Here is a 22,790-nt window from a genome sequence, read left to right as displayed (position 1 = left end):
GCTGCCACGAGCACAGGAGGTGATATTAAAACATCTGCAAATTGTGGCACAATGGTTAAGTGCTCAGCTGCTAACCAAAAGGTCGGCAGTTCAAATCCACCAGTGACTCCTAGGGAGAAAGACCTAGTGATCTGCCCCAGTAAAGATCACAGCCTATGAAACCCTGAGGGAGTTTTATCTGTCACATGGGGTCGCCGAGAGTCGGAACTGATTTGAAGGCACCCAACAAGAAGAATCTCCCAATGAGAGGTGGTGTCTACATCCCTCCCCTTGATTTTGAGCTGACTCAAAGCGTGACTCTTCTCATGAACAGAAGGCAGTAGGGGTGACACTTCCTTCTGTCTGGCCCTCTTGCTCTCTGGGGACGCACCCTTGGAGCCCTGAGCCTCCACATGACAAGTCCAAAAGGCCTGGTGATGTTACCGCGCACCCCAGGCTGTGGAGAGACCCCAGAGCCCACTGCTAGAATCTCCCCCACCCAGAGTCGGACACCTGCAAGAAGGAAACATCCTGCAGACCCGGACACAGTCCAACTGCAAGTGCACTGGAGACCTCCACAAGGACCACCACCTGAGCCCAGGTGAGACAGAAACAGGGCAGGTAACCATAGCCAATGGTCACTGCTGATTCCCGCACCAGGTTTGGATGTTTTTTACAAGGCTGCAGGTAACTGGGACGAGCTCTCGCTTACACAGCATGTGGGGGCAAAAGAAGGAAGGAGAAATCGAGGGGTAACCCCACGGCAGAGCCTGACACCCTGAGAATTCTGCGAGGTTCTGTGATTACCTCACAGGCGGAAAATAAGGCACGGATGGCCCAGGCCGCATGGCTGGTCGAGCCCAGACTTGCCCCACAGTCGAGGGTCACTGGGAGGGGCGGGCTGAGGTGCGAGTACCTGAGCTGCAGCTCTGTCTGCAGACAGCACGTGAGCTTGGTCAGGTCTGTGGCCCCCCAGGGCATCAGTGTTCTCATCTGCAAGATGGGTACACTGTGTTCAAGGACTTTCCATATCGAGCCTCCCTCAAGAGCACTTCCAGGTGGTTCCATTCTTCCCCAGAAGTCTGCAGCCTGGGAAGCTCCTGTGTCTCCACCTACCCCTGCCTGCCCCAGCCACTCACAACCTCCCAGCCCTCAACAAACAGGGAAGGCCCTCTGCTGGCCCTCCTATGGCTGCTTCATCCCACTCTGGGCCTTAGCACTTAGCACTCCCTGAGGGAGCTTGTGTTCACGGCCTGTCTCCCTTCCTTTATTACTGATATTCTCTTGGAGCCCACATCCTCCTGCAAGCTCCCACCTCCTCCTTTACCCCTCAAAAATACAACCCAGTGTCACTTCACTGGAATCTGGCAGAGCACTTAGCCAAGGCGGGCTGGTGGCAGGAGCTGCTCTCACCTCTGATCTGTCCAGTGCCAACCACGGGCCACTGTTCATCCACAGTTATGTCCTGGGTGGACGGCAGGTGCAGTCTGTTCAGACTTGGGTGGGACAGCACAGTGACCCAGACCCCAAGCCCATGCCACAGTCCTCCAGGCTCTCATCCAGCTCTCTTCAGTGCTACCTCCAGCCACTGGGGACTCCTGGTGCCCTGGGAGCCATACTCCCTCACCTTGGCAGAGAGCCCCCTCTGTCTGAAGCACCTTCCCTGGAGCATGGGCTGGGGGTGGGCCTAGGGGTGGGTGATGGGGAAGCGGAGGGGAGGATGGCCCCCAAGAAAGACTTAACCTGCTCCTGAAGGAGAAGTTTTGGGGTTGAGTCTCACAGGCTCTTTCCCTCCCGAAGCAGTGATGAGGGCAGAATCCAGCAACTAAGGTAGAGTTTTACACAAAGTAATCAGGCAAGGCAGCCAACATCTACTAAGTGTGTGAGCTTCTGTGCCTGCTGTACCAAGTAACCACAAACTTAGCGGCTTGAGCAAATGTATTCCCTTATAGTTCTGGAGATCATAAGTCCAAATGGGTCTTGCTGGACTAAAACCAAGATGTGGGCAGGGCTGTGTTCCCTCTGGAAGCTCCAGGGGAGAATCTGTCCTTTGCCTTTTCCAGTTCCTAGAGGCCCCCTGTACTCCACAGTTTATAGGTCCCTGTTCCATCATCAAAGCCAGCACAGACGGGTTGAGTCCTTCTCACCATAAATCATTCTGAGCACTGCTTCCATCCTCACATAGCCCTCTCAGACTCTGACCCTCCTGCCTCCCTGTTCTGAGGACACTTGTGATTACATCAGGCCCACCTGGATAATCTAGAATAATCTCCCCCATCTTAATTTAGCTGATTAACAACCTTAATGCCACCTGAAAGACCAAAAAGACCAAACTCATTGCTGTCAAGTGGATTCCGGCTCATAGTGACCCTATAGGACACAGTAGAACTGCCCCATAGGATTTCCAAGGAGCGGCTGGAGGATTCCAACCTCCGACCTTTGGGTTAGCAGGCAAACTCTTAGCCCGTGTGCCACCAGGGCTCCCTCGTTAGGGGAGAGAGGGGAGGGTATGGGTCTGGGTGAACTGAGAACCTGAGGAACGGATTTAGACTGGAGGAAACAGCAATCTGGAGTTTAAGAGGTGCACTTCGGCCACCTGGTATGCCTCTGGTTTAGCTGCCAGGCTGGTCTGGTGCTGCCGAGTAGGCGTGTCATCATCCTCAGTGAGGCCTCTGCTCCTTTGCGTCCCCCCAGTAGCTCCTCCCTGACAGGTCCCCCAGCAAGGCACAGAGGGAGACATCACTACCCCCAAGGCCTGCTGCCAAACAGTCAAGGCGGATGAGCACAAAGCCTGCTGTCTAGACCAACGTCCCCAAGCCCGTGTGCACACAGCCAGTGGGGGTCTTATTGAAATGCAGCTTCTGATGCTGTGGGTCTGGGCAGAGCCGGGATTCGGCCTGTCTGCCCAGCTGCCAGGTGAAGCTCAGACCGTAACTGGCCTGGCCACACGCGAGAGTCTCTGCCCTAAGTCCCCTCATCACCTGTGTTCCGCTCCAACAGCACAGGGCCTGGCGCAGAGAGATTACTCAAAACATGGCCAAGTGCCCCCCAAAGCTCAACCTTGATATGGGACCTATCCCAGCTACATGGCCACCCGACACGCACCCTGTGACAATGATAAAGATTAGTCCCTGGGTTAACAAATGGGACCAGTCCCTGGAGAAGGACATCATGCTTGGTAAAGCAGAGGGTCGGTGAAAAAGAGGAAGACCCTCAATGAGATGGACTGAAACAGTGCTTGCAACAATGCCTTCAAACATAGCAACGATTGTGAGGATGGCACAGCCACAGGCAGCATTTCGTTCTGTTGTCCCTGGGGTTGTTATGAGTCAGAACCGACTTCATGGCACCTAACAACAACAGATCAAACCTCTGGGTGGTGCAAACAGTTAAGACACTCGGATGCTAACTGAAGGGTGGGATTTAGAGAGGCACCTCAGAAGAAAGGCCTGGCAATCTACTTGCAAAAAACCAGCCAGTGAAAACCCTATGGAGCACTGTTCTACTCTGACACACACGGACTCGCCATGATTCAGAGTCGAATTGATGACAACTGGTTTGGTTTTAGTTTTTTTTTTTTTAATCCATTTTTCCACCTTAAGCCACGCGCTTCCTTCAAGATATGACCTGCGCCTGTGCCGGGTGCCCATGCCCTTGGCCTTGCCCTGGCCTGGAGGGCTGAGTCCACTGCAAGGTTGTGGGTGCACCTGAGGCCGTGCTCAGCTGGATGCACCCACCCAACCTGCTAGCACCCACAGGGCCCTTTGGGGAAGGCTTAGGTGTGGTAAAGGCTATGAGCTGGGGCATGAGCCATTGGCCCAAGGCCACACTACTTCAGAAGTACTTTGAGTAGAATTGGAGTCAGGGCTCCAATTTCCACATCTGAGAACACCCCATCAGTCCTTCCAATAACCAACTCCATGGTACGAGAGAGGATGTAAGCAGTTTCCAGCACGTGGATGATCCCAGAACTGCTGATGCAGAGGACCAAGGACGTTTCCTAAGATAGGTATACACTAGGGAGAGAGAGGTGCTGGTTTGTGGAACCCTGGCTTCCCACACCTCAAATCACCTCTGCCACAGTGTGTATCCCCCCACTCAGCACCAGGTCAGCTTATCCAATGGGTCCGCAGTAATGCCGCCCTCCAAGGCAGGTCACACCATGAGTCTCCATCTATCTCACCCCTTCACAGAGAAGGGGCCCGCGACCTGCCCAAGCTTTCATGGACTCGGAATGTGGCTCCTGGCTTACACCAAGACCAGGGCTCCCCTCCCTGAGCCCATCCCCCAGCCGGCCCTTCCGGATGAACCGTCCGTCACACCCCCTCCACACCGCCACATGGCTGCGCTTATCTCATGAGCCTCTTAGCCACTGGGCTTGGCGTGTCCACAGCAGTGGACGTCCGCGTGACCCTCTCCCCCATTTTACACACTGGGATTGAGGCCAGAGACAGAAGGGGCATCTGAGGTCAGAAAAGTTCATGTTAACAGGGTTGTCAAGCACCAGGCACAAGACCCGGGTCCTCTCTCCGAACCCCTTCCAGACCCCATAAGTCAGCACCACTGTGCGCACTCCACAGACAGTGAAAAGCTGGGCTCCAACACAGGGGCTCAAGCACCACTGTGCCCACTTCTCAGACGGCAAAAAGCTGGGCTCCAACGCAGGGGCTCGTCCACGGCCACCCAGCTGTCTGCCTTCAGAGCCGAGGTAGAGCCGCTGTGACACCTGCTCCTTGGACCCTGCCCTAAGGAGAAATTCATCCACTTACAAACTAAATAAATCAGAACCCCATCTTTTCTTCAACACAGGAGGCTCTCCCCAGTTCCTCTGCTGTCTTCCCAGACAACCTGAAGGGGACAGAGCCGGGGGGTGGAGAGGAGGCGAGTAACCAAGGCAAGAGCAACTAGCCCCGCAGGGTCCTCACCGCCCCTCACCCCCACTCTGCCCACCACGGCCTTCTCCGGGGAGATGGAGCACACCCTCACATCAGAAGCCACAGGCTACTGCACGTGGCTCAGAGTCCCATCAGTGGGCTGTGGTCTTCATTTTTTCTTATGGTGGAAAAGACAAAAAAGAGGGGAAGAAAGGGGAGGGGAGATCAGAGAGCTTCTGAGTTGACACAGGTAGGCGCCACTTCATGGACTGTTTTCCAGTTTTATATGCACGCATGTGTGTGTGTGAGGGTGTGTGGCCATGCACTGGGACATAGTGTAAAGTGTGTCTTGCTGTCAGTCCCTCGGATCTGAAAGCAGCAGGTCCAGCAAAGACCCCATCCCCCTGCAAAGCACCTGCACATCAGATGTGGTCATGATGTAGCAAGGCCCCTCCTTCACACCCTGGGTGCTAAACATGTCTTTCATAAAGAGGAACCACAAGGGGTTTTAGAAGGATGCTGTCCTTCTAGGGATTTATCCTACGGTGGAAAATCCAACAAGCATACAATGAAATGTGGACAAGAAAGGTCATCACAGCATCCCTGAGAACAGCAGACACTTGAAATAATCTAAATCTCCCACATGGGAGAAGGGACCCTTACGGCGCACTAAGACCCCACTGAACGGGTGTGCCATTAAAGCAGTGCTGGAGACCTACAGCGTTACATGGATTTCCGTGAAAGTGGGCTCTGGGTGCACTAAGGAAAAATCCAGAGTTACAGAAAAGTACGTACAGTTGTTGTTAAATCAATTCCCACCCACCGTGACCTCATGTGTGCAGAGTAGAACTGCTCCACAGGGTTTTCAAGGCTGTGATCTTTCAGAAGCGGATCACCAGGCCTGTCTTCCAAGGCACCTTTGGAAGGCTTCTTTCAGTTGAGAGCTTAACCATTTGCATCATGAAGGGACTCCTGGAAGTAGAGCGCTAGACTGTTTTTTGTAAAATAAATAAGAACCAGGAGACCTTGGCCATGGGTGTATTTGAGAAGTATGGACAGACACGCTTGGAATCTAAGAGCTGTTGGTTTTGGGTGTGGGAGATCAGGAGATTTTTTTTGTTCTCATCTGTGTTTTCTAACTTTTCTTACAATAATTATGTATTATCAATGTGATTGAATTTAAAATCATGATGGGTCAAATGTGTGATGGCCTTTTTCCTACCTGATGCAGGGAGGTCTTCTCCAGCTGAGACTTGACAACCCCAGGGAAGTCCTTGTCACAATGAAGGGCTCAGGGCCCATGCTGGCCCCAGACACATACCTGGGAAGGGGCGCCTAAGACCTGCAGCCAACAATCCTGGAGGAGCCAGGAAATCTTAGTGTCTCCCCCCGGGCTGGTTTTACAAGGTCCCTGGTGGTGCAAATGGTTTGCTCTTGGCTACTAACCTAAAGGTTGATGGTTTGAACCTACCCAGCAGCGGGCTGGCAATTTGCTTCCATAAAGATCACACGGCCAAGCCAGATGGCTTCACTGAAGAATTCTACCAAACGTTCAAAGAAGAGCTTACACCAGTACTACTCAAACTATTTCAGAACATCGAAAAGGAAGCAATACTTCCAAATTCATTGTATGAAGCCAGCATGACCCTGATACCCAAACAATGCAAAGACACCACAAAAAAAGAAAATTACAGATGAATATCCCTCATGAATATTGATGCAAAAAATTCTCAACAAAATTCTAGCCAAGAGAATTCAGCATCATATCAAAAAAAAATAATATACCACGACCAAATAAGATTCATACCAGGTATGTAAGGATGGTTCAACGTTAGAAAATCAATCAACATAATCTACTACATAAATAAAAGGAAAGAATCACATGATCATCTCAATCAATGCAGAAAAGGCATTCAACAAAGCTCAATACCCGTTTCTGATTAAAAAAAAACTCTCAATAAAATAGGTATAGAAGGGAAATTTGTCCACATAATAAAGGGCATCTATGCAAAACCAATGGCCAACATCATTCTTAATGGAGAGAGGCTGAAAACATTTCCCTTGAGAACAGAAACAAGGCAAGGATGCCCTTTATCACCACTCCTATTTAACACCATGCTGGAAGGCCTACCTAGAGCAATAAGGCAAGAAAAAGAAATAAAGGGCATCCAAATTGGTAATGAAGAAGTTAAACTGGCCCTATCTGTGGATGATATGATACTATATATAGAAAACCCAAAAGACTCCATGAGAATACTACCAGAGCTAATAGAAAGAGTCGTAGGATACAAGAGAAACATACAAATTCCTACACACCAATAGAAAGAACAATGAAAAGGAAATCAGGAAAACGATGCCGTTTATAATAGCACCTAGAAAAATAAAATGCTTAGGAATAAATCTAACCAGGGATATAAATGACCTATGCAAAGAAAACTACAAAACACTACTCAAGAAACCAAAAGAGATCTACGTAAATGGAAAAACATACCATGCTCATGGACAGGTAGATACAACATTGTGAAAATGATAATTCTATCCAAAGCGATTTACAAATACAATACAATCCCGATCCAAATACCAACAACATTTTTTAAAGAGATGGAAAAACTTATCATCAGCTTTATATGGAAATAGAAGCAGCCCTGGATAAGTAAAGCACTACTGAAGAAAAAGAATAAAGTAGGAGGACTCGCACTACCTGACCTCAGAAACCACTACACAGCTACTGTAGTTAAAACAGCCTGGTACTGGTACAACGACAGATACATTAACCAGTGGAACAGAACTGAGAGCCCAGATGTAAATCCACCCACCTACAGTCACCTGATCTTCAACAAGAGCCCAAAGTCCATCAAATGGGGAAAAGACAGTCTTTTTAATAAATGGTGCTGACAAAACTGGATGTCCATCTGCAAAAAAATGAAGCAGTTCCCATACCTCACACCATATACAAAAACTAATTCAAAATGGATCAAAGATCTAAATATAAAGCCAAAAACTATAAAGTTCATAGAAGAAAAAAAAGGATCAATGCTAGAGGCCCTAATATATAGCATTAACAGGATACAAACCACAACCAACAACACACAAACTCCAGAAGATAAGCTAGATAGCTGCAATCTTCTAAAAATTAAACACCTATGCTCATCAAAAGACCACCAAAAGAGAAAAGAGAACCTACAGACTGGGAAAAAAAATTTGACCATTACAAAGCAGACAAAGGTCTAATCTCTAAAATCTACAAGAAAATCCAACACCTTTACAACAAAAAGACAAGTAATCCGTTTAAAAAACGGACCAAGGAAATGCCCAGACACTTCACCAAAGAAGGCATTCGAGCGGCCGACAGACACAGGAGGAACTGCTCGAGGATCACTAGCCATTAGAGAAATACAAATTAAAACCACAATGAGATACCATCTCACTCCAGCATTACTGCCACGAATCAAAAAAACAGGAAATAAAAAATGCTGGAGAGGCTGCTGGGAGATCAGAACTTTTATGCACTGCTGGTGGGAATGCAAAATGATACAACCATTTTGGAAAATGATACAGCGATTCCTTAGAAAGCTAGGAATACCATATGACCCAGCAATCCCACTCCTAGCAATATATCCTAGAAAAATAAGATTTATCACACGAATAGACATATGCACACCCATGTTCACTGCAGCATTGTTCACAATAGCAAAAGATGGAAACTACCTAGGTGCCCATCAACAGATGAATGGATAAACAAACTGTGGTACGTGCACACAGTGGAGCATTACGCAAAGATAAAGCACAACAATGAATCTGTGAAGCATCTCATAACATGGATGAATCTGGAGGGCATTATGCTGAGTGAAATAAATCAATCACAAAAGGACAAATATTGTATGAGACCACTACTGCAAAAACTCATGAAAGGGTTTACACACAAAAAGAAACAATCTTTGATAGTTAAAGGGGGGGGGGGTGGGGATAGAGAAACACTAAATAGACAACAGGTAAGTGGTAACTTTGGTGAAGGGGTAAGACAGTACACAATACCGGGGAAGCCGGAAGCCAGCACAACTTACAAGGCAAGGTCATGGAAGTGCCACAGACACATCAAAACTCCCTAAAGGACTGAATTGCTGGGCTGAGGGCTGTGGGGACCATGGTCTCGGGGAACATCTAGCTCAATTGGCATAGCACAGTTTATAAAGAAAATGTTCTACATTCTACTTTGGTGAGTAGCATCTGGGGTTTTAAAAGCCTGTGAGCAGCCATCTAAGATACTGCTCTGGTCTCACCCCTTCAGGAGCAAGGGAAAACGAAGAAAATTAAAGATACGGGGAAAGACTAGTCCAACAGGACTAATGGACCACATCTACCATGGCCTCCACCAGACTGAGTCAGTAAAACTAGATGGTGCCCGGCTACCACCACCATCTGCTCTGACAGGAATCACAATAGTGGGTCCTGGATAGAGCTGGAGAAAAATGTAGAATGAAATTCTAACTCACAAAAAAAGACCACACTTACTGGTCTGACAGAGACTGGAGAAACCTCGAGAGTATGGCCCCCAGACACCCTTTTAGCTCAGTAATGAAGTCACTCCTGAGGCTCACCCCTCTGCCAAAGATTAGACAGGCCCATAAAATAAAATGAGACTAAAGGGGCACACCAGCCCAGGGGCAAGGACTAGAAAGCAGGAGGGGACAGGAAAGGCTGGTAATGGGGAACCCAAGGTTGAGAAGGGAGAGTGTTGACATGTCATGGGGTTGGTAACCAATGTCATAAAACAATATGTGTATTAATTGTTTAATGAGAAACTAGATTGCTCCACAAACCTTCATCTAAAGTACAATTAAAAAAAAGATTACAGCCAAGAAAACTCTCCAGGGCAGTTCTACTTTGTCACACATGAGGTCACCATGAGTCGGAATCAATTCCACAGCAGTGGGTTTTTATGTTTGTTTTTTTTTGGGGGGGGGGTTTGGGGGGGGCTGGGTTTTACATCCTCAGTGGCCCCAAGGGTTCCTGACAACCAGAAGAAAGTGTAATGATAGCAGCTGTAGGGCGCCAGCACAGCCCCCAGGGAGGCCGGCATCGGCCCATTTTCTGAGGACCCCAGGCACCAGGCGCTCCTCTGAGGCTGATCTTTCAAGTCAGAAGCACCTCCCCTTCCAGGCTCACCTCCTGCCACCCACAAACACCCCTCCTAGGAAACGCCCTCCTGAACCACCTTGGGCTAAGGTCTTCACTTCTTTGCTCTGTGTCCCAGGCATTGGGGACCCCCAATCCTGCCCAGTATGGGGAGAGACCCCTAAGCCACAAACCTACGAGGGCAGAAGGCTTGGCGGATTCAGAACAGACAAACCCATCCCTACAGTCACCACTCACATTCATTCTGCTATTGCCAAGTATTGATCCACGCTCCCCTGGTTGTGGCAGGCAAGCGCCCCCCACCCTGCCTGCCCCCAGGGAGCCTGAAGCCCAGTGGGAAACAAGCTCAGTATATAAAATACCCACAACCAATATAAAAACCAAACCCGTTGCCATCAAGTCAATTCACAGCAACCCTATAGGTCAGAGTAGACCTGCCCCATAGAGTTTCCAAGGAACAGCTGGTGGGTTCAAAATGCTGGCCTTTTGGTTAGCAGCTGAGCTCTTAACCACTGCGCCACCAGGGCTCCAACCTACAAAAGCACCTGTGAAATCTGATGCTGCTCTAGAGGAGAGGCTGGGGCCAGGACAGCAACAGCGGGGTTACCGTTAGTCCTGAGAGCAATATCAAAGGCTTGGAACAAGAAGGAGTGCAGGAAGGATGCTGGGGGAGGGGACAGACTCAACACAATGAACCCCAACAGCAACTGATCTCTGCAGGTGCTTGTCAGGTGCCAGGTGCAACGCCAGCCTCCTCACCCCAACATCCTGCTGAATCCTCACAGCCCCCAAGGTGGTTTCCTCTGTCTGAGAGGGCACAGGCCCTACCCACCGGACACCCTCAGCTGGCCAGAGAAAAGCAGGCCAGCAGCCATTCCTCCTTGGGCACTGGCCATCTCCCTCAGGCCCAGTGGAGGCGCAGCCTCTGAAGAGGGTCCCCTCGAGGCCCCTGCCCCCCGTTACTAACTGCTCACACATCATTCCAGGCAATGCCGCATCTGGAATCAAAGCGACCAAACCCCTCTGCCCAGTCAAATGCCATTCACTTGGGCAAATGCAGAAAAATCAACAGCAAGCACCATGCAGTATTAAAAATCACGCTACAAAATGGTCTCAAAATAGACTCCAAATACACAATCCCCATGGCAACGGCCCCGAATCTGAGGGATGTCTGCAGGGGAGTAGAAACAGGGGTATTTTGTGGGGCAGGGTCAGCCCAGGCCCCAGGACACCGCCCACCGTGGAGCAGGAGCAGAGAAGGGACCTAAGCCCAGTGTTAGTCCTATTTCTTCCCCAGAAAAAAGTCCAGTGTGGAGCAGGAGCTTGGGGGACCCAGGAGCTGGGGAATCACCAAATGTGAACTGGAAAGTGCCTGGGGGAGCAGTCCTGAGCCCTGCAGTATCTTCTAGACTCCCCCCTGCACCCTCAGCCTTCACCATGCACGGGGTGCTGTGCCAGGCCCGGAGAGAGGGCACATGGTGGGGCAGCCAGCCCAGAGGAGAGCTGATAAGTCAGATGAGAAAGGAGGAAATAAGCAAGCACCATCCAACTCACCTTCCACTTACAGAGCCCCACCTGCAGAGGGGCATGGGCAATGAACAATAGCAAGAAAGTCTTCAATTCTTAGATTTGGGGAGCTGAGCCCCGACTCATTCACCAAATGAACACCCAGCACAAAGGACTCAAAGCCTTGACCAGCCTGGGCCAGGAATCAATGAGGGACACCTTAGCATCACCTGCCAGGTGCCAGGAGAGCCGAGGGGATGCTGAACATTCCACCGGCAACCTTGAGAGTCCTTACGTCATATAACATCCTTTCTAATCCAACCTGGGAAGCATCATCAGCCCATTTGACAGATGGAGACATCAGGGTTCCAGGGTCCCAAAGGCTTACCTGGGCCACACAGCCGGCCAGCATGGACAGGATGGAGACGGACCCCCACGTTCCTTCTATGGTCTAGCCTGGCCACTCTGCCAGCCGACAGCAGCTCTGAGGTGTGGTGTCCCAGGGGCAGCTTTGGGGGGCTACAGGAAACCCTGGGAATTGTGCCTGGTTTACTTTCAACTTCCAGCTTTAGTTTGTGACTTGGTAGGTGGAGATAAGAGGGGCAGGTAGGGCTGATTAGCTGTTAGCTGAGGCAGGCATTTGGAATTTTTTTTATTAGAATTAGTTTCTCAGGAAAACATCCAGAGTCGTAACTATAGAGTAGCTTGCAGGTACATCCGGCAATGTTGTCTGGTTCCGGAGAGAGCCACCTGGCCAGGTAGGAGTGTGGTAACTGCAGAGCCCACTGGACGGGAGCAAGCCCATCCCATGAAGCAACGGAGGGGTGAGAGCAGAGCCCCTCACAGAAACCCTGGGAAACAGGTACCGTCCCATCTCCAGTTCACAGAAAGGGAATCTGAGTCTTAGAAAGGTCAAGCCCGGAGGCACAGAGCTCACAGGAGAAACTAGGACAGGTGCCTCCAGGTCTGGCTCCTGAGTAGCCCCTACACTCCGCTCCTCCGTGATGGAGGAGCTTGGCTGCCTGGGGGATGACCAGTTCTGCCTCTTACAAGACTGTGACTATGTACTGCTTTCCATGAATGGGAACATGAGACCCAGAGACATCAAAACAGCATCTGTCTGATATCTTACAACCTTGGGAAGTAAGCACTGAGTAAGCATCATTAGCCCATTTTACAGACAGATACATCAAGCTTAGGACAGCCTTAAGGGCTTACCAGGGCACACATCTGGGAAGATGGGCTAAACCCCTTCACAGGTTGCAAAAAATGGCAACAAAGACAGGGCCTGGCCTCCCTTTCCTTCTGCCGCCCCCAGGAGGGGGTGAGGATGGGGTGCTGTCAACACCCAAGCCCCTCCCCCTCCAGCAGACAGAAAAGAATGAACCCCCAGTCACTCTGAGTCTGCACCCCACCCACTCCCAGAGCCAGATCCAGGGCCCTGGCACAGGGTGGCTCCCCCGACACCTGCAGCCCTGGGCCTGCCCTTCTTTTTGGTCTCCCTTCAATCCTTACAGCTCTAAACCCCTTGGGGCGACAGCTGGTTTCCCAACACATCTGTGACATAGTGTCCTGGTCCCTCCACTTCACAGATGAGGAATCTGAGGTCCTTTCTCATACCTGGGGTATACAGCTGAGGAGGGAGGGGGCAGGGTTTGAATCCAGGACCCTGGATCCCAGTGCCCCAGCTCTGACCCTGATGCATCTGCCGCCCCTCCGCGGCCAGAGGATACCACCAGGGCCAGCCAACCTCCCTCCTCCCCCTCTGTCCTGCTTGAGATCCTTCTCCTTGGGAGACATGTTCACTAGGACTAAGGGCCCTGTTACAGGGACCAGGACTGCTGGGGGCCCTGAGGGTGAGCAGCAAGTGTGGATTTCAGCCCCAAAGGCAGTGACACAGGGGTCCGTGTATACAGCAAGTGTGTCACACCCAAAGGCCAGACACCCTGGCAGGCACCCCTGGGGCTCAGCTCTTCCTCTCCCTAAAGCCTTCCCAACACAGGACCGTGCTTCCCCAGTCCTCAGCCTTACTGAAAACAGGCCCAGTGTGGAGCACCACAGACAGGCCTCCGAGTCAGCCACTTGGATCCAAAGCCTGGCCCTTGGTTTTTGGCGGAGCAAGCAACAGGAAAATTACTTCATCTCCCCACGCCATGGATGGCCACCCGGAGAAGAAGCAGAGGTGGGGGACTGATAAGGCAGGAACATCTGTGGGGGACCCTCCTCCACGGGCGCAGGGTGGGCCTGAGGCGAAACAGACACCAAAGTAACCAGGCCTTGGGGACACGGGGGTGCCTGTCATCACCCACCCACTCCAGTACCCCGAACTCTAGTTGTCCCTAAAACAGACAGTGGAATACACAGGGGACTCGGGGACACGGGGTAAGGGGGATGCCTGTCATCACCCACCCACTCCAGCACCCTGGACTCTGATCATCCCTAAGTTGTGACGCACCTCAGTCCCACCTAAAGAGTGGGGGTCTCCCCGCCCTCTTCCCAGTCACCATTTACAGCCCAGGTCGACACTGTCTTCTCCCAGAAGCCCCCTGTGGCTGGCACTGCTGGCATCCACCCACCTCACAACCCCCCTGCCCAGTTCCCCTGGGTATGTGGCTGGACTACATTTCCCAGCTTCCCTTGCAGTGGGTGGGACCATGTGGCCAAGTGCCGCCCAATGGGAGGTGGGCGGAAACAATGCCGCCACCTCTGCCCTGTACCAGGGAACCTAGCCCGAGGAGCGTCTGGCTCCCCTTCCCTGCTGGCTGGTTGGCTGGACAGCACCCAAGGATGCACAGAGGGCAGAGCCACGACGAAGGAACCTGAGACTCTGAATGACCTAGTGGAGCAGAGCTCTCCTCGGACCTGCATCAATGTGGGTGCCAAACAAACATAGATTGTCTAAAACTAAGACAGGAAACAGAGGGTCCCCCAAATCTGCAAACAAAGTAACAAGAAATGGGCCAGGGCGCAGAAACAAAGCCATTCCCCAGAACAATGGGGCAGGGTATCAGAAAATAGTCCGCAAACTTCTCTAAAGTTGTCTTTCAGAAGCAGCTGGAGAAAACCAGCCTCAGGGACATGCGCAGAACACCCACCTGTGACCGCTGTGTGACCTTCCACCAGGGGCAGTGAGGGGCTGCAGTAGTAGCCAGGAGACTGTGCAGGCGTGACACCCTATAATAAGTCCCGCTACGAATCCCAGAGGCCTCTGGGACAGGAGCCATCTTGGAAAGCTGCTGCATGCACACCATAGTTAACACATCCCCCCCCCCGCCCCGGCCTATGAATAAACATGAATCTTATCCTGTCCAAGAACCTCTAAAAACCCAGGCCCGTTCTGTGAGACAGGGGAATGCGTTGCTTAGGCCCTCCTCGTCTCCACTTGCAAGCCTCTTCAATAAAGCTTTGCTCGTGTGGAAAACTCTACGTGCCTTACCTGCTCATTCTTGACCAGTGAGAGGCAAGAACCTTATTCCAGTAACAAAACCATAAGGAATAGCGGGGCTGCTTGTCACAGCACCTCGCCTCGACTAACTGATACACGTCCCTGCCTCCTCTCCTGGCGAGTCCAGGTGGGCCTGCACTTTGAGGACAGGGCGGACAGAGGTGCAGCCTGTGATTTATGCATCTGTGTCCCCAGCTGGGGCCAGAACAGAGTGGGCACTCATAAATCCTGCCCTGTGAACACACCAAAACTTCTCAGACTAGGGACACACGGAAAACAAGAACTTTGGCTTCAAAGGGCCTGCCAGCCTTCCCTGTGTGGCATTCTCTGGGCTTTGGGCTCTCTACCATCAGCCTCATGGAGCCAGCACTGTTCCAGGTGCCTCCCAAGTATGCCTCACTCAACACTCCACAAGGTGAGTCCCATGGTCACTAAGGTGCAGGGGCAGGATTGGAATGCAGGCATTGGGCTCCAAAATGCATAAATGAGCCCATGGACAGCTGGCACTGTGGCTGTCGCCCCTCCTGCTGAGGACACCCCAATCCATCCCCACAGTTTTGGCTCCCAGAAGTCCCCACCATGCCCAGCTAGTGTGATTCCAAAACTCAGAGGGGAAGGAATCAAAGTGGGAACAAGTGACCCCCTCCTCTGACCGCATGTGAGGTGTCAGACAGGGTGTGGCTCCGCTGACCACAAGTGAGGTGTCAGAGAGAGGGTATGGCTCCCAGGGCCGGGTCTGCCTGCTCCTGGAGCCCACACAGCTCTCGCCGATCTCAGGAAACGAATAAGGACCCCATCCTGGGATGTGGGGACCAAAAGGAGACCCCAGGGCCACAGCCGACCTTCCGTATACAAAGTGCCCCCGAAGATGTTGTCCCTGGAGAGGTGGCACACATGATCATCAGCGGGCTCTCCCCAGGAGAGCAACACTGCTGCTAAAACAAAGTTCTTCTGCGCCAGCTGGTCAACAGCCAAGTCCTAGGACTGAAACCCTGCACACACACCCCCACCCCCACCACTCCATCCCCTACACTAGAGGTCAGCACCAGGCCCAACAGGTCCTGCAGCAGCAGCACCGGTCACAGGTCAGTGCCCACACCAGATGTCAGACGTTTTTACTGCCACCTCGGGCATGCCAACACTCCTGCCACAGATGAGGAAACTGAGGCTGAGACTGACTCATACCGAGAAAAAGGGGCAGTGCTGAGCTCCAGAGCAGGCCTGGCTAACCCTCTAACCCCATGGCTTTCTCCACAACTCTCCTCCGTGGGTAGTCTGACCCCAGATGCCAGGAAGTATTCATCACTCGTCTCGCCTGGGTTGCTGGTGTGTTTAAACCCCAAGAGGCAGCTCAGGGCCAAGCGAGAGCATAATTCCTCTAAATGCCAAGCACTTGGCTAGGGGCGAAGAAGTGGGTTGGACACCCTTACAAGGAGGAAGAAAAATAAACCAGATGCCCTCTGAATCCCTGCAGCCACAGAGTAACACCTCACATCCCCGCCCAGTGGGCACAGTTCTCAGAGCCCAGCCTCCACCAGGGCCACCCAACTGCAGCGGGCAGGTGTCCCTGACCACTCGTGTCCACGGCCAGCACCTGCTTAGGCATGGAGGCCACTGGCTAAAGAGTTCTACTTCTTCCCCAGATATCCCAAGGCCACCAGAACTCTTTGGAAGCTTCTGGAATCAAGATTCTGCCTAAGGTGTGGGCTTTCCTTCACTGGGGTGAAAAGATTCCTGTGATTCACCTGTCGCAGAGAGGTCTCTCCAGGTGTATATGACTGATGGGGCACCACCCCTTTTGAATTCCTGTTATGGGATGAATTGTGTCCCCGAAAAGGTTATGTTAAAATCCCAAGCTGTGAATATGACCCTGTTTGGAAACAGGGGTTTTATTGTTATGTTAATAAGGCCGTATCAGAGTGCCTATCGATGTCCAGTCGATTCCGACTCATAGCAACCCGAAAGGACAGGGTATAACTACCCCATAGGGTTTCTGGGGAACAGCTGGTGGATTCAAACTGCCGACCTTTTGGTTAGTAGCCGAGCTCTTAATAACATAGGATAATCACATCAGGTCACAAAATGGTGGACAACCACACAATACTGGGAATCATGGCCTAGCCAAGTTGACACGCATTTCAGGGGTACACAATTCAATCCACAACAGATGCCATGTGAGGACCTGTCTACAGCAAAGGATGGCCAACAGACACAGGAAAACTAGGAGAGAGGCCACAGAAAGCATCAACACAGCCAAGACCCCAATTTGGACCTCTAGCCTCCAAAACTCCGAGAAATTCCTGTTCTTTAAAGCTACCCACAGGAGCTATTTCCATTACAGCAGTTCTAGAGTGCTGAGACAGAGACCATGTCCCCTCCATAGGCCGAGCCCTGAGTGCCCTCTCTGACCCCCTGGGACAGTAACCACCTCTGCCCAGACCCACTGGCCCACGCTTCTCCAGGTCAGTGCAAAGTACGTTTGAGTCTCCCATCTGTGGCCAGCCTGGCCCTGCCCATTCTGCTCTGAGCTCTAGGGCTTTCCGTGGGGCCCCTGCTGTGCTGTGACAAGGCTTCAGGTCTCGTTCTCAGGTCTCCAGGATGTTCCCCCCCCCGCACCCCCATCCTCCACAAAGAAGACCCTGATGCGGCCGAATGGAGTTATTCTAACTTCCACAGCCTCCACCCCTGGGTCTGGGATGTGGGCTTGGGCTTTGGCCCACGTGGCCAGTGCTGACTGGAGTCACACCCCTGGCTTGCCTTGTCTGGCTCTGTCACCAGACAAGGTTCTCGCTCTGCAAACAATGCAGCATAAATGTCCCCTCTCCTCAGCTCTAAACAGGCAAGAGCAATGCACCCTCCATCACGGTACACGGCTAAGTCCAGCATTACATCGGTGCCACGCCACAGGCAATGCAACCGCTGCAGACTCCGGGCTCTACGCTGACCTGAGAGAACCCCCCGGGGATGCCCTCAGCTGTCTTGTTTTTTATGGTGGTGAAATACACACAACACAAAATTGCCGTTTTAACCATTTTCAGGTGTGAACCCAGTGGCACTAATCTCACCCACAATGCTGTGCAGCCATCGCCCCAAACGGAAACCCTGCACCCATTAACTCCCCATCCCCCTCCCCGCAGCCCTGACACCCACAGTCTGCTTTCTGCTTCTGTGCATTTGACTCCATATAAGTGGGCTCACACGATCTGTGCCCTGACTTCTCTCACTTAGCATGAGTTTTCGAGGCCCATCCACATTGTAGCGTATTTCTGAACATCGTTCTTTTGTAATGGTGGAATAATATCCCACCGTTCCCAGGTTTTTTTAAGCCCACTTCAGAGTGACATGCATTAGATTCAGGGACTGCAGGCTGTCCACTCAACACCCTCACTCAGGGGACCCCAGGTTTATTTGGGGGCAGCAATGGGCCAGCTGCAAGCACCAGGTGGCCACGTGCCCAGACCTGACCAATGACAGCCGGAGGAAGCAGCCACAGGGCAGGGTTCTGGGGAAGCTCTTCTGTCCCTGACAGTAGGTGTGGTGCCAACAGACACCTGGGGACACCACCCGCCTTCTGCTCTTGCTTTTCCCTTCCTCCCACCTGGAAGGCAGGACGAGGGATGGCAGGTGAACACCACACGCTAAGGATGGTGGCATAGATGGCTACAAGGAGCCGGGTCCTTGAGACATCCCCAGGAGCCATCCCAGCCCTGCCTGGCCTGCTAACACCACACATCTTGCAATGGGGCAAGTCCCAAACTGGTCAAGCCACTGTGGTCAGGCCTTTCTTACCTGAAACCCACCCTGATCCTTCCGGATACAGGTAGTGCCATTCAGCCCCAGACCTCTGGTTGTGTTCATCCTCGGAGAACAATCAGTGACAGCTCAGTGGGGGCCAGCAGGGGTCGAGAGGGGTTCCCGGGTGTCTGCATTCTCAGTCAGTCCTCACGGCCAATTTCAGAGATGAGGAAACTGCTCACTGAGGCTAAAGAGCTCACCTAAGGCCACACAGCCTGTGAGTGGAAGGGCCAGGATGAACCCAGGTCTTTTCAGAGAAGCCCAAGCCTCCTTTACCAGAGGGGAGGCAGAGGCCAGGAGGGGAAGCACTGCCAGGCTCCAGAGGGATTCCTTCATTCATAAACAAGTGTGTATCAGCCCCTCTGTGTTCCGAGCACAGGTTAGCAGATGAAGACCCAAAGACGAAGAGCAAGGCCTGGTCCTGGAATTGTTGGGTCAGGGGCCGTGGTCCCCACGCCCTACGAGTCTCTCTTCCCTGTACCACCTGGTCCCACCCCATGCCTTCGGGGCTCGAAGAGTGGTGCCCAGACCAGCAGAAGCTGGCAGCATCCCTTCCGGCTGGCAAAGCCTCTGCCCAGCTTGAGCCAAGGGCGGGCTGCTGGAGTGGCCTTCACCAGCACCGGCAGAATCAGAAGGACTGGAAGTTCCAGTGTGGGCCCTCCAGAGGGGAGGCAAAGGATCCAGGAGGGCCCAGGCTTCCAAGACAAGCCCTTACCGAGGCCACAGGTGAGAGGCTCACTCTTCCCCCTCTGACCCCATTCTCCTGCCTTACCGGCCCCCGGAAGTAAAAGCAAGGGCCCTTGTCCTGGGTGTGCAGGTAGGGACTCCTAGCAACCTGGAGTGGACATCCAGAGCCCAGAGCCCCACCTGGGGGGAAAATGCAGATACGTGGATCAACGCACGGAACTCCACTGCAGAGAATCTGGAAAAGTGGATCAGTCCCGGGTGAGAAAAGAAAGGCCCTCCTTCCCACAGCCTGCCATACGAGAGCTTCCTCAGCCCCACGGGAACCAAGCCAGGCCCTGCAGTTGCCCTGGGATTTGGAGACGCCACAGCAGGGACACCAGGTCCCTCAGGATAAGCAGGGAGGTTGAGGGGTGCGGGGAGCACCTGGCTCCCACAAGACGCAGGCCTACCCTCCCCAGTGGGCTGCCCCCCACTTCTTGCAAACCCCTGCCGTTCAGATTCGTAGGCTGTTGTTTTTCAAGGATTTGCTTTTCTTAAAGACCTGGAAAATATTCTAGAACAATTAAATATAGCTCTCGTGAAAGCTGTTCCATTTCCATGATGCGTTCATTCAGCAAACATTCTCAGAGGGCCTGCTTGGTGCCAGACACGGGTGGATGGACGCCTTGGCCACAGTGAGAATAAGACGGTCCCCGCCGAGAAGTGCCAGGGAGGAAGACGGGCTTGGAAAGAGCTGAGCATGCCACACGGTGACAGGTGTGGAGATGGCAGGAGCCCTGGAGCTGCAGCGACCACAGGAGGGGCATCTAATGGGCCCAAGAAGGCTGCACGTAGGAGAGGTCTCAGGCAGCCAGAGGGAGCCAGGCTAGTTAGGGATCAGCCCGAGCCTGAGTCGCATGGTGCAGGGGTGGGCCAAGGCAAGGGCTGAGTGGCAGAAAAGAGCTCGGGCTTCACGGGACTGACCGCGGGGAGCAATGCATTTATGCTGCAGGCCACTGGGAGCCATTGACAGCTCTTGAGCAGGGGAGTGACTTGATTGGATTTGATAGCCCTGTGGCCCACTTGATGTATATCAGCACAGGCAGGCCTTAGATCATCTCTGAAATTCAGGCAACCGGGCAAAGGCCGAGTAGGGAACATTGTCGCAGGGCAGTGTTCCATAATGCCCGGTGGCCCCCCTCCAGCCTTTGAAAACAAATGCTTAGCTCATTCCCAGAGGAAGCCAAAAATTCGAGAGGGCTCCTCCATGTGCCCAGAAAGGCCCTAGGCTGAGCTGGAAAACAAAGCCTGAAGGAAAAAACCAGAGCATTCCCTGATCTCCTGGGCTCTGGGGGGAGGGAGGACTTCAGGTACGGTTGGGGAGGTGCAGCCAGCAGTTCCCTTCTGCAGAAAACGAGGGAAGATCCTGCTGAATGACTGAAGAGCCCCGTGGGAGGAAGGAAAAGAAGACGGAGCAACAGCACCTAGCACCCGGGCCTGGAAGGGGTCCCTGCTAGGCCCAGGAGGGAAGGACCACCAGATGAAAGCAATGTCCCACCTGCATTAGATGCCTCCCTGCTGGAGGGCAGAAAGGGGGTGACAAGAGAGTGCCTGAAACCTGAAGAGAGCTGCCAGAGAGGAGGTCCCTGCCTCTGACACCCGTCCTGTTCACGCTGGCTCTGCTTCCTCCCACCCACTGTATCCTCAGTGTGAGGGGCTCCCCGGGGACAGCACCCCATTCCAGCTGCAGCTTCTCTTTGGGTTCTTTTGCATACATGAGACTCTCAGGACAGCCTCAAATGCCAAGTAACAGCACCTGTGGTCCCTGTCTTCTGCAGCACCTTGAGGGTGTCCACCTGGAGCCCCTGGACACCACAGAGCTAACCTCGTCCACATGCTCATGTCCCACATAGGGAAACTGAGGCCCAAACAGGGAAGGGAGAGCTGCACCAGGAGGTGGTGGCCACTCAAGGTGGTAGCCAGTGGCGTCCAAGGGTTACGAGGGCCCCGTCACAGGAGGCATGTGTGTGAGCAGTGCCTGCAGGGCCCCTTAGCCGACCACCAGACGGTCCTTTCTGCCCTGGGAGCCCAGACCCCACGTCCACTAGGTCTTCAAGGCAGGCTTGAGACAGGGCAGCTGCAGGCTGACAGAGAGGTCGAGCTGGGTCGGAAGCTCTTTCCAGCCTGCCCTCCGCCTCATCCACCTCCTTTGGCACGAAATCTGGTGCACAAAGCCCCAGCACGAGCCACACCCCCCCAGACACAGGTAAAACTAAGTGCCCTCGAATCGACCCTGGCTCACGATGACCCCACGTGTGTCCAAGTGGAACTGGGCTCCAGGGGGCTTTCCATGGCTGATGTTCCAAAAGTAAATGACCAGGCCCTTCTTCTGATACACTCCTGGGCAAACTCAAACCCCCAGCCTTTAGATTAGCAGCTGAGCGCATGAACTGTCTGCGCCACCCAGTGATACCCTGTCACACGTGAGTCTCCTTAAGGTGCCCCCAACCCACGCTAAGGGTGGAGCCTACGTCAACAGTGGTTACTCAGAAGCCGAGCCAGGCGCTGAGCCAGGCGCCCTGCACACCAGTGGCCCAGCTGACTCTCGGCTCCACCTCTGCTGCATCTACTACCGCTGTCTCCTCTGTCAGCTCCCTGTGGCCGCTGTGGCAGATACTATGAACTGGGTGGCTTAAAACAGCACTCATTTACTCTCCTACAGTTCCGGCGGCCCCAAGTTCAAAATCAGCTTCACTGGCCAGAATCAAGGGATCAGCAGGGTTGTGCTTCCAGAAGCTTTAGGAGAGAATCTGTTTCCTTGCCGTTCCCAGCTTACAGAGCTGCATCCCTTGGCTCGCGGCCCCATCAAAGCCAGCAGCATAGCATCTCCAGCCCTCCCATGGCTGTATTCTCTGTGCCAAGTCACTCTCTGCCTCCTGCTTACAAGGACACGTGTGATTGTCTTTAGGGTCCACCCGGATAATCCAGGATCACCTCCCATCTCCAGATCCTTAATTTAACCACACCTGCAAACTACGGTAACATTCACAGGTGCCAGGAACTAGGACCTGGAAATCTTTGGGGGTCACTATTCAGCTGACCAACCCCATTTTTTCAGATAAAGAAACTGAGGCCAAGGACTGCTAGGTGTCTGGCCCAAAGTTACACAATCTGCAATGGCGGAGGCAAGACAGCACCCTGTTTGACCCCAAAGCCTGAGTTTCTTCTATTGTGACCTGCTTCCCAAAAGTCAGAGGCTCTACATGGTGCCAGCTTTTCAAACCGTTCTGAAAGTCCCCACCACCCTCCTAATACACACCTGAGAGAGCCTGGGGGTGAGGCTGAGGCCTTGGCTTTGGGGGCCCACCTCAACTCATCTTCCAGTGATT

This window comes from Elephas maximus, chromosome 15 (genome assembly GCF_024166365.1).
Source record: "Elephas maximus indicus isolate mEleMax1 chromosome 15, mEleMax1 primary haplotype, whole genome shotgun sequence".
NCBI lineage: Eukaryota > Metazoa > Chordata > Mammalia > Proboscidea > Elephantidae > Elephas > Elephas maximus.
The sequence above is the reverse complement of the archived record's forward strand: the minus strand, read 5'-3'. Positions refer to the sequence as shown.